Source organism: Suncus etruscus, chromosome 13, assembly GCF_024139225.1.
Source record: "Suncus etruscus isolate mSunEtr1 chromosome 13, mSunEtr1.pri.cur, whole genome shotgun sequence".
Classification (NCBI taxonomy): Eukaryota; Metazoa; Chordata; class Mammalia; order Eulipotyphla; family Soricidae; genus Suncus; species Suncus etruscus.
The window spans coordinates 56,293,507-56,305,595 of record NC_064860.1 but is presented as its reverse complement, the minus strand read 5'-3'; the positions used below and the strand labels follow the sequence as shown (position 1 = coordinate 56,305,595).

General features: G+C 34.4%; 1 non-coding gene across 1 annotated transcript; it reads left to right on the top strand.

Annotated features, from left to right (window-relative positions):
* Nucleotides 1-10,748: 10,748 nt before the first annotated feature.
* Nucleotides 10,749-10,880, top strand: LOC126026386 (small nucleolar RNA SNORA51). The gene has a single exon (XR_007501675.1). It is a non-coding gene; the product is annotated as a small nucleolar RNA SNORA51 (small nucleolar RNA).
* The last annotated feature ends 1,209 nt before the right edge of the window (nt 10,881-12,089 follow it).

Below are 12,089 nucleotides of genomic sequence, written 5' to 3'. Positions count from 1 at the left end.
TTTAATGATTTTTAACTTAACATTGACATTAAGATTCAAGTTTCGTTAAGTGCAGCTTGATCAAGTTTGAGCAGGCACATTTCACTGTTGTCCATTCATAATTGAAGATTGTGTTGCCTCTACTATTAACAGAACTTTTAGAAGAACATGAAAATGAAGAGAATGAATACTAGGGCTGTTATATAACCTTTGAAGGATGCCAGACATTTTATTTTCTGAAGTGCTTATTTCATATGCCTCATGAAGGTTAAATGCCCTCCAAAACTTAATTAAATTTGGCCATTGGAAAGTCTATCTTGGTAATAAATGTACAAATCAAATATTCCTTTGGGAAAGTGGAAATAAAAAATTAGTGGCTCTTTGGGACTCCCCTGGTAATACTCAGCCACCTGGTCAAACAGTTCCTTGTCCAGTACTGTAGATGATCAGATTAAGTACTGCTAGGAAATACAGAATCATACCTGGTGGTGTTCTGGGTTTACCTTGATTATACCGAAGTGCTGGGGAGGCCACTTAACTCCAGGACTGAATGTGAGAGTTGGGAATATGTTAATTCCTTGTCTATCATATATTCTATTTTTAGTTTGGGGGTCACAACCAGTGGTGCTCAGTGGATAGTCCCAGATTTATTCTCCGGGATCACTCTGGAGGAGTCAGGGAATCACTTAAGTCACCTGTGTACAAGGCAAATGTCCTAGAGAGGATCTGATCCCTAAATCAGATATTGTTAAGGTTCCTATTGAAAGAACTCTATTGGCATTCTGTTCCTTGTTGTGGAAAGCTAAAGTTGTTTAACAGCACTTTATAAGGAGAAAATAATGATTAATGCAATTAGAATTTTTTGACAAATGACAATAATTAGGGGCTGTTTGCTCCATTATTTTTGTGTCCTTGAGCTTACTTCTTGAAATTGATATTTTGGTAAAGCTTTGTTTCATTTTATATTAACGCATAAAACTAAAAATAATAACAAAAATAATGACACAGCCTGATTTGTTTGCTTATGAAGGTTATGTTGGTATCAGTAAAATTCTCTATGCATATTTTTATATGTTAGCATTACTCTAAAAAGCTAATGAAGAAATCAACTTATTGGTCCATTATCAATTAGACTTATGGTTCTGTTGACCATTCTGAAATAGTGAGCTATTATATTCTAATGTCATTTTACAGCAGGAAAAATAATAATGGGGTTTCTCATTAACATACAGAGACTATTTCAAACTTGTGATCTTTTTATCCCCAGATCACTAAGCTTTTCTTAAATACCTACAGGATATTTCCCAATTGAACTTGACTTTCATTCTATCGATCTGAATAAAACCATTGATTCCTTAGGTTGGTGTCTCAGTCCCATATACTGATGTAAAATTCTTCGCAGCAACTGGCTACCTATACATTGGAGGTCTCCATTTCAGAGGGCTTGGAGACATTTCACTTATTAGGTGACTTGTTTATTATAAAATGTGTACGAAGGCATTAGGAAAATAGAAGAAGTGACACATAAGGCAAAATATGTAGAGAATGTAAAGCTCTTGGGGCCAGACCTATTGTGTAGCGGTAAAACATTTGCCTTGCACATGGCTGACTCAGAACTGATCGTGATTCGATCCCCCCAACATCCCATATGGTCCCTCAAGCCTGGAGCGATTTCTGAGCACATAGTTAGGAGTAACCCCCGAGCGTCACCGGGTGTGGTCCAAAAATTAAAAAAAATAGCTTATTTGCTCTTGAATATATTTCACTCTCATATATGAAGACATTGTCTTCAAGAGTTCAAAAACTGTCCAGGGTAAGTACTTTAAATTTTTATAAAAATTTACTTGCATAAGCATGTTGATCTAATAATCATGGGTCAGTTGGGAATGGCTCAACAACTATCCCGTCTCATCCTGCTAAGATGGCAGTGGTGAGAACAGAAATTGAGAATAAATATTTTAGAGATTGAATCACAAAGTTAACTTCTTGGCAATTTTCCTCTACCCTTAAATAAGACCTCAAAGTCATCTCATTAGCAGGATAGAAATGATATATCCCTCTCTGCAAAAAGTTTCAAAAACAATCTCAATTTTATGACTGTTTGTTACTGTGAAGAAATTGTTGATATTTCATAGAAGAGGATGCAAATCTAAGCATCTAAGGTAATTTGAGCATGGACTAATAACTTATTTCATTGTATCCAACTCTAATTTCCTAAGGATACTTTCCATGCAGCTAACTCAACCTTAGACCACAATAGTAATAGCAACTGTAAAATATATGTGCATTTATATAGTATATATAGTATTGCCATAAATTTACATATTTATGTTATCATATAGTGTTATTTATTAAATATATTCATGGATATAATTAAAAATGTAGTGAAAATATATGTGTCAGTGAAAGAAATCAGGGAAAATGTTAAATAACATTTAAATATTAACTATGTTTTTTGTGGCAGGGAGGGTGGGCCATATTCAGTTGTATATTGGAGCTATTCTTCACTCTGTATAAGGGGATTACTCTTAGTGGTATTAAGGGGATCAGATGTGATACTAGGAATCAAACTTGAATTGGACACTTGACCTATATCTTTGGTTCTCAACTAGTCTTAAATGATTGGTGGAGATCCTTTTGTAAGTATTTGAATTAAAACTGTTTACTCAATGCAGTCATCAACTTGGATTACTATGTATTACAATAAGAGCAGCTTATTCCTCATTCTATATTATGTAAAAATGTGTGCTCCATGATAATTAATTATTTCACTTGTTAGTCCATTGATTTCAACGAACCTAGAGTTAGAGGTTAGGAACCTAGAGATTACTTCCTGTGACATTTGGCCAACTCACCCAAAATGTTTAATCCCAAGGCTTGAGGAATTGGTATTCCTAAAGCCCAGCAGTGCCAGGCAATAGAGGGCTAACCTCAGAATTACTGAGAAATGTTCAAGGATATACTTACACTTCTTGGGATAAAAAGTGCAAATAGGCAGGCATCATTGAACATGTCCTAATGTTCTAGACCCCTTTCAAGTACTTTATCTAGGATTATATAGTATCAAAAACAATTAATTTGAACAAGGTTTGTAAGTACACTAATGATAACAATCTATGGTATTTATGAAATTGTGGATAACAATAAAATATCTGAACAAAAGTGAAAATGAAATTACAATGGTAGCAAGGCAAGTGAAAAAAATAAGAGGGATATAAGAAATAAATGTGGGTGGTGATATTCAGATAATTGAGGCACTATATTAAAGTAATATTCGGAACACTTTAATAAATATTTAAACTCATAAAATGATTGTATTGTTTTTGCTATAACAGAAAATCTTTCAAAAAATGTACATATGATGTTTCTACAACTACAGGTGTTTTGTGCCGGGATATTTTTAGGAGTGAATATTGGCTTAATTCAGGGTTTCCAACTATATTTTTTCAAGATACTATCCATGAAGCTACCTTAATTCTAGATCACAACAGGAATAGCAACTGTAAAAACTGATATGTGGAAGGAAGACAATGGATAATGCAAGATAATAATAATAATAATAATAATAATAATAATAAGAAGAAGAAGAAGAAGAAGAAGAAAAAGAAGGAAAAAGAAGAAAAATGAGAAGAAGAAGATGATGATGATGATGATGATGATAAGGAGGAGGAGGAGGAATAAATTCCCTGACACATGCAGTATAATAAATACACTCTCATTGATTGTACCATATCTCTGAAACAAACATAACAAATGGTTGCCCACATCAGAGTTATGGATTTGTGGATTTTTTTTAATTTGGTAAGACAATGAAACAAAATCGCAAAATATTGAAAAGAAACAAGTTAGTATCTTTTATAAGAGAAAAAATTATCAAACTTGTAAGAAACCGGTGTCTTTTCCTGCTGCTATGTGTGAGTGGTATCTTTCCTCCAAGAGGAATGTTGAAGCATTTAACTCAAATGTGACTGCAATTGGAAATATAGCATTTAAAAGGTCATAAATGTTACATAAAATAAGGATAGTATCTTAAGCTTGAAAAATGTTTTATTTTAAGAAGAGAGACAGAGATCACTCCTTTCCCATGCGCAAAAATAATTCATATGCAAATGCAATTAAAGGTTACCTTTCTACAACTAAAGAAGCAGCATCTCAGGAGCAATAGTACAGTTGACAGGTCAGTTCCCTTGCACACGGCCAATGTCTGTTCCTTCCTAGCACCTAATCCCTGGCAACCTGTGAGTACAGAACCAGTAATAAGCTTTAATCACTAATGAGTGTGGTACCCAAATAAACAAATAAAGAGGAATCTTACATTCAGCCATCTGTAATATTTCAACTTAAACTTTCAGAGTCTAGAATCTTGCAGGATATAGTGTGATAATATTTGAATAGATTAATATCTCTGCTGTAGGGTTTTTTTTGTTTGTTTGTTTTTTTGTTTTTTGGCCACACCCAGTGACCCTCAGGGGTTACTCCTGACTTGGCGGACTATAAGGGACACCAGGAAATTGAACTGCACTCCGTCCTAGGCTGACGCAGGCAAGGTAGACGCCTTACCACTTGCACCACTGCTCCGGTCCCCCTGGTATAGTTTTATTCTGTCCAGTAATTATATAGAACTAAAGGTGTGATTCTGGGTCTTTTTCAGTTGTGAATATGGGTTTCTGACTATTTTTCTTTTTCAGCTGCCTCTGATTTTAGGATTTTCTGTTTAAATTTAGGAACTAAGCCCTCAACTCTTTGGAATTGTTTGAATGTACAACAGCCTCTTAATCCCCAAGCTCTTAAAATGCCATATGTTATGTGAATGTTCTTCAATAATTGTGAAACAATTCAGACTTCTTCTGTGTCCCACATAGAGGTTGAATTATATGTTGGTAACTAAGATTGTTTAGTATATATTTTGATCACAAAATCTATAGATAAATTATTATATGGTGAGTTTACAAGAGGAAGGCTACTCAGTATCAATATCAATTATTGAATTGATATTCCTGGTCCAACGATTGCTTTTTAAATCTAACCTTACCTTGCTACTTTGTCAGTCATTCTGGTTTTCTCTTTTTACTCACTTTTTCCTTCCTCCAAGTGGAAAATTTAACAGATAACCTCATTCCTCACATCCTGTATTGTGCATTTCTCTTTAGTAGAGAATATCGGGTTAAATTCCTAGAGGATTACATCAGATTCATGAGGCTGGTTATTCAAGTGTATTTACCAAGATAGAGACTATGATGCCTATTACTTCATTTTAAAATTAATAATTAAGTTCTGGAAAATTCAGCACAAATCATGGTGGGAGACTTGTGTAGAATATAGATAGGCTGGGCTAGACTTTTCATTGTTAAATGTTAGAGATGCAATTATTATACTCCTAAAATATTTTGAACTGCTATTAAGAATTTACAACACAAGGGTTTAGAAAGGTGGCAGGGTATTTGCCTTGAATGAAGCTTACAAAGGTTTAATCCTCAGACACCTAGATACTCCAGGCACCTGGAGTAATACAGAAGCATAGCTGAAGTCATCCCGAAAACAAAAAAAAAAAAATTCAAATCAAAAATTTTAAATGTATTCAGGTGGAACTAGAAGAGTAAACTGTGCAAAGTATTTTGATATATCTTTAGTAAAACATGAATGTTCATACAAAATAATCAGGAACCACATAAAGTATGAGTTGAATGTCTAGTATTGCACATAGGGCATTTAGCTTGCATTCAGCAATCCTGGTTCAATTCTTAACACTTCACATGGTACTGTGAATACCACCAGGACTGAATCAGGAGTACAAATCCATGAGTAAGCCCTAATTAACACTAGCTGTATCTCAAAACAATATATATGATCTTAAGTGCTCTATCATCACAATCAAACTTTTTGAGGAAGAAATTAGTACAAATAAGTTGAAGTTTAACAGTTCAAGTGAACAGAGCTACAATATGATAATATAAAGTCACATAATTTAAAACCATTATAAAATAATATTAAACTGAACAGTGTGCATTTGTTATATAATTTCAATGACCCAAGTAATTAAATATGATATATTCTAATCTAAAGGAAATCTAAGAGCAAAACTAAGAGAAAGTAACATCTGAATTTTAACTTCATTGGATTTTTATTACTTTCTTAATCTATACTTAAAAAAATTGAGTGGACCATATCACCTGTCTCAGAACTTAATCCAGTCTCTTTGTTTAGGGATCCTCTAGGCAGACTTCATGAACCATATGGGATGATAGTGACTGAACCCAGGTCAATCACTTGTCAGGAATATGCTTACCACTGTACTATCTTTTTGGCTCCTTCTTTATTCTTTGTCTGATCAAGTAAGGAAGAGAGTGAAAGTCAGACATCCATATGTAATCTTTGATGAGTTTATTTAGAACAATATGCTATAAATAAAATTTGAAACGGAAGAAAGTAAAAATGCAAATGCTTAAGAATTAAATTTATTTTGAAAATACAGAAAATAAACTGGAAGTGACAGGTAAATGACTGAATAATAAAATGTTTTGGGCAAAGCTGAAGAATTTTAATGAGTTAAATATATTGAGAGAAAGATAAAAGTTAATTAAACATATTCAAAACATTCTCAAAATAGTTACTTGTAGGTATCCCTTAATTTTTTTTGGGGGGAATGCTTTTTTTAAATATTTATTTTGATTATATTGGCTTACCTATCTTTCACAGTAGTATTTTAGGTACATATTAACATTGAATCAGGGGAATACCCATCATCAAATTTGTCCTTCCCCCACTCCCATTCCTTTCCTGCAACCCATATCCCAACCATCACCCCCCCCCCCCCCCGGGCTGCTAGCGTAGGTGATCCCCTCTTTGTCTAGCTTACTATTTGTGATCATATATCTGTTTGGTCCTGGTGCCCTCCCTTGTTTCTCCGTCTATTTGAGAGGTGGAGCTAGATAATTCGAGTTACATGGCTTTGTGTGAAAGAAAAGCAATAGAATGGACTAAAAATAAATAAATAAATACATAAATAAATAAATGAAAAGAAAAATCAAATAAGCTGAAAATGGGCAGAGTCCTTCTAGAGGCTTTCAACCTCAGTTTGAAAGAGGGCATGAAAAAGGTAATTGAAATACCACAACAATACAGAAAGAAATATCAAATTAAATATCCAGTGAGCACTACAGCAATAAAGACAAGCACTACACAATAGTCTCAGTCCTGAAATCAAACCATGCCAGAGTGCAAAAAGAAAGAGAAAGAGAAAATACAATAAATAAAATAAAATTGGAGAAATCAACTTCAATATCTACACCAAAATAAAGAAGTCAAAAAAATCAATCAATAAATAAATATATATGTGGATAAAATGATTATTTTGTGCTCTTTCCCCCCTGCATAGGCACTGTAACTATTGGGGATATTATAGAGAGAATTCCCTTGGCCTACGAGATTCAGGGTTTCTCCACCCCTGAAGTATATAGTCATGGGATTAACTATAGACTCTTCGCATGATCATTTACTATCCCCTTTGTGCTTTTGTGGTGTATGGAAGACTTTGTCTTGTATGGTAAAATCAGATCTCTATATCTAGAGATCTTGGTGTCTGTACAGCTCAAGGAATGGAGCTTATGATGAAGTCTTTCTTTGTGGTTCTAGTAGTTCTGTTTCTTCAGTGTCGTTTTAGTCCATTTCTGTAGTTGGTGGTCTTGGTCATTATGCTGCTCCTAGGATGGAGCCTGGGTATTCCTTAAATTTAACTCCCTTAAATCACTGCAAAAAATAAAAAAAATTTTGTTCCTATGTAGAAAATTATTTTTTTTACTAAGTCCAGAAGTATTTTCAAAAAATATCATTGTCCTACCTTGAGCAATTTTGAGTATCCCATGAGATAGATTGTGGTAAAAACATAGTTTAACATCCAAGGTTGTATATAACATCACCCGGAGGCATTCCTGTACCAGGGACGACCCTACAGCTGCTCTGACATCGATCTACTCAAAAGAGACATCCCTTAACACTGAGAAGACAACAAGAACAATGACCTGCTTACTGGACAGGGCTTGCTGTATTGACCCTTTATGGTGAGGTTTGTCTATAACATCACCTGGAAGCAATCCTCTACCACGGAAGACCCTACCACTGCTCAGACATCGTCCTGCTCAAAAGAGACTTCCCTTAACACTGAGAAGACTTAACAACAACAACCTGCTTACAGGACAGGGCTTCCTACATTCCCCTTTCATGGTGAGGTGAAACGAGAAGGCACTCCACATCATGACTTCAATGTAGGACATGCAGATTCCAGAATCTTTAATACAGAAACATGAGACCGACAACAGAGACTGTGTGATAAGTGTGTTGGCGCTACGGACAATGTCTTGGAGCGAACGATAACTTTCCTGAGGCCTAGAGCTGGTCTTATGCCAGGAAACTTCAGGGGTAGGATCTCTTTGTATTTAGGCCAAGGCTATTCCTTTCCATGCCTCTCATATTTTGATGGGCCTATGCAAACAACAATTGCCACTCTAACACCGTTTTTACTGTGCTCCTTTGACTCTAATCCTTAAAACACACCCACTTAAAATTTGAGGTTAACTTAAGCTAATATGCATGTACATGGAAATGTAAAAAATACTATGCCTCTAATGTTTAAGGAGTTACGTAAGTTTGATGGCTTTAGATTGCCTTGTGTGCTGTTAAGAAATATTATAATGTGCTACAATCTGGGGACTTGAGGGACAAAGTAATTGCACATGGATTCTGTTTTATTTATCTTAACTTTCTTTGGTGAAAGTTCAAAGTTAAGATATCAGCAAGGGGACTTCTTCTGATAATTATGTTATCGGTGATTGTCCTTCCACTGTAACTTTACCTTATCCTCTTTCTTTGCATCTTTTGTTCTCATAATTCATAATAAAAATTATAAAACTGGAAAAAAAAACATAGTTTAAATTATTTGCAATTCATGCATTTAAAACCTATTTGAGAGTGTCTTTTTAAATAGATTGCTAGTCAATATTTAATAAAATTATATAAGTAGGCTTTCAGTTAATACTGTGTCTAATATAAGATTTTACTATTAAAAACACTAACAACATAAATTGCACTTACTAAATAAAAACAATGCAATGATATTTACTAAAATTGTAATTTACCTATGGGAGAAGATGAATAAGAAAGTACTATATATTAAATAGAAAATTTCTCTTCTCAATATATTGAAATAAATCAAGACAATACAAAAGCAAACCACACAAAATAAGGTGTCAGAATCTATAATGAAATAGCAAAACTGTAGAAGGAGTTAATAAAAACGTGTTAGCTGCAGGTTACAAGTCACTGTTAGTTTTGTTATCAGTATATGAGGGGATTAATACTAGAAGCACTCAAATAACATAAGGATAATTAAAGTTTTGTCAGTCTTCTTAAAACAAAGTCAAGTCTTTCATTCTCAAACATATAACTTGACTCAATATAAATCTTAGAATAATATAGCTTAAAGATTTTTTCTTTAAGCCTTTACCTTGAATATAGTATTATGTATAATAAGTTTCTATATGTGTGCATTTTATATAATTATATTTAGAGACACATATCTTAATACACAAGATAAACAGGGGAAAATGTCCATAAGGTTTCCAAAATTTAATATGCTATAACACCTCCAAAAAGATAATATAGTTTTTTATTTACAATTAATCATTAACCTGTGAACAATGATTATAATTTTTTACAATAAACATTTGTGTAAGATAACTCTTCCCTTATAGAGATAAGAGAGTGGGAAAAGAGAAAGAGGAGATAGAACACAGAAAAGACAACTATGAAGTACCATCTGACACCACAGAGATTGGCACACATCAAAAAGAATGAGAACATGCATTGCTGGTGGGGATGTAGAGAAAAAGGAATTCTTTTTTTTTTTTTTTTTTTTTGGTTTTTGGGCCACACCCGTTGATGCTCAGGGGTTACTCCTGGCTATGCGCTCAGAAGTTGCTCCTGGCTTGGGGGACCATATGGGACACCAGGGGATCGAACCGCAGTCTGTCCAAGGCTAGCGCAGGCAAGGCAGGCACCTTACCTCTTGCGCCACCGCCCGGCCCCAAAAAAGAAATTCTTACTCACTGCTGGTGGGAATTTCATCTGGTCTAACCTTTGTGGAAAGCGATATGGAGATTTCTTCAAAAGCTGAAAGTTGAGCTCCCATATGATTCAGCTATACCACTCCTAGGGATATATCCTAGGAACACAAAAATACAATACAAAAATCCTTTTCTCACACCTATATTCATTGTAGCATTGTTTACAATAGCCAGACTCTGGAAACAATCTAGATGCCCCTCAATAGATGAATGGTTAAAGAAACTATGGTACATATACACAATGGAATATTATGCAGCCATCATATACATGGATGTATATGGAATCTATTATGCTGAGTGAAATAAGTCAGAGGGAGAGAGATAAACACAAAATGGTCTCCCTCATCTATGGGTTTTAAGAAAAATGAAAACCATTTGTGTAGTGATTCTCAGAGACAAAATAGAGGAGGACTGGAGGGTCCAGCTCCCGACCTGAAGCTCACCACAGGGATCATTTAGTGCCGTCACAGAAATAATTACACTGAGACCTAGCATAACAAAATGTGACTGAATGAGGGAAGTAGAAAGCCTGTCAAGAGTACAGGCCTGTGTGGGGTGGGGTGGAAGGACACTTGGGATATTGGTCATGGGAATGTTGCACTGGTGAAGGATTTTTTGTATGTATATATATCAAAAAAAAAGAAAAGAAAAGGCCTCGCAATTCTTACCACAGGCTGTGTTTTTTTACAGACTGTATAGAAAAGGAGGTACAGTAAATGCACCCCATATACACCTCAACCCAGGCCCTTTGCCTGCTCTGTATTGTGAATTGGGGACATACAAAAAAAAGAAGACAGAGGAGAAAGGGAGAAGAGAGAAGAGAGAGGAGTGAGGAGAGAAAAAAGAGAGAACAGAGAACACAGAGGAGAGAAAGTGAGGAGAGATATGAGAGAAAGGGGATGTAGGAAAGAGAGAATATAGAAAAGGGAAAAGAAAATGCTGCACATAATTTTCTGGAATATTTTTTATTTTATGTACTGGTCCAAAATTGAGGGTGGTTATTCTTATTCTTTTAATGCAATAATTTTATTATACATTTTAGTGAAGCAATATAGATTTTGCTAAACAGTATTTCAAAAGATCTGAGCAGAGAGAAGGAAAGGAATATTTGTTCAAGAAAACATATGCATGTCTTAGCAATAGAACAGTTCTAAGGGCATTTGCCCAGCACGTGGCCAACCTGGGTTTGATACCCTGCATCCTATATGATGCCTGGAAGCTTCCTGCCTGGAGTGATTTCTGAGCTCAGGGAAAGTAGTAATGCTTCAGCCCCACCAGGTGTGTCTCCAAAACCAAAAAAATATTTTAACAAAGACTATAAGCTTGCAAGAACAAAAATATAAAGAGACATAGAGAAAAGACAGACAGATCCATGTTTAAGAGAGAAAATGGTTTGAATGAGCAAGCCTAAGGCAAAAGTTCTAAGGAAAACATGTGTTTTGCAAAGTTAAGCAGTTTGATTATATTGAAATGCAAGTACAGACAATGTGCAATTCCCCAATGATCATCTTTATGTATATCATCTATTATTAACTTTTGTATTATATTAAATGAACAAATACACATTTCCATGCAGTCTGGCATGAATTAAAAAATAAATGCCACTATATTATTGATTATTGTTCTACATGGTTACACTTTAATATGCATAGTAATACAAAGTAAATATTCTAAGAATCTTTTACTGATATACAGCTTTATTCTAAAAATGCTGATACATTTTATAACATTTATATGGTCTGTGAGCTATTACATTAAAATTGCAAAATGATTTATTTCAAATATAACTACGCAAATTGATTTAGAATTTCTTTGAATAAGTTCCCAAATCTTTTCTATATACTGGAATATAGTAAGAGATTTTGAGAGAAATCCATCCATTGTTATTAATCATTGTAGTCTTTTCTATAAATCACATCACTATGTGAACACTTAGCGTGTACTTTCTCATTTTCAAAGAAATAACCCTGTTAGGTAAAATAAAGTCAATAA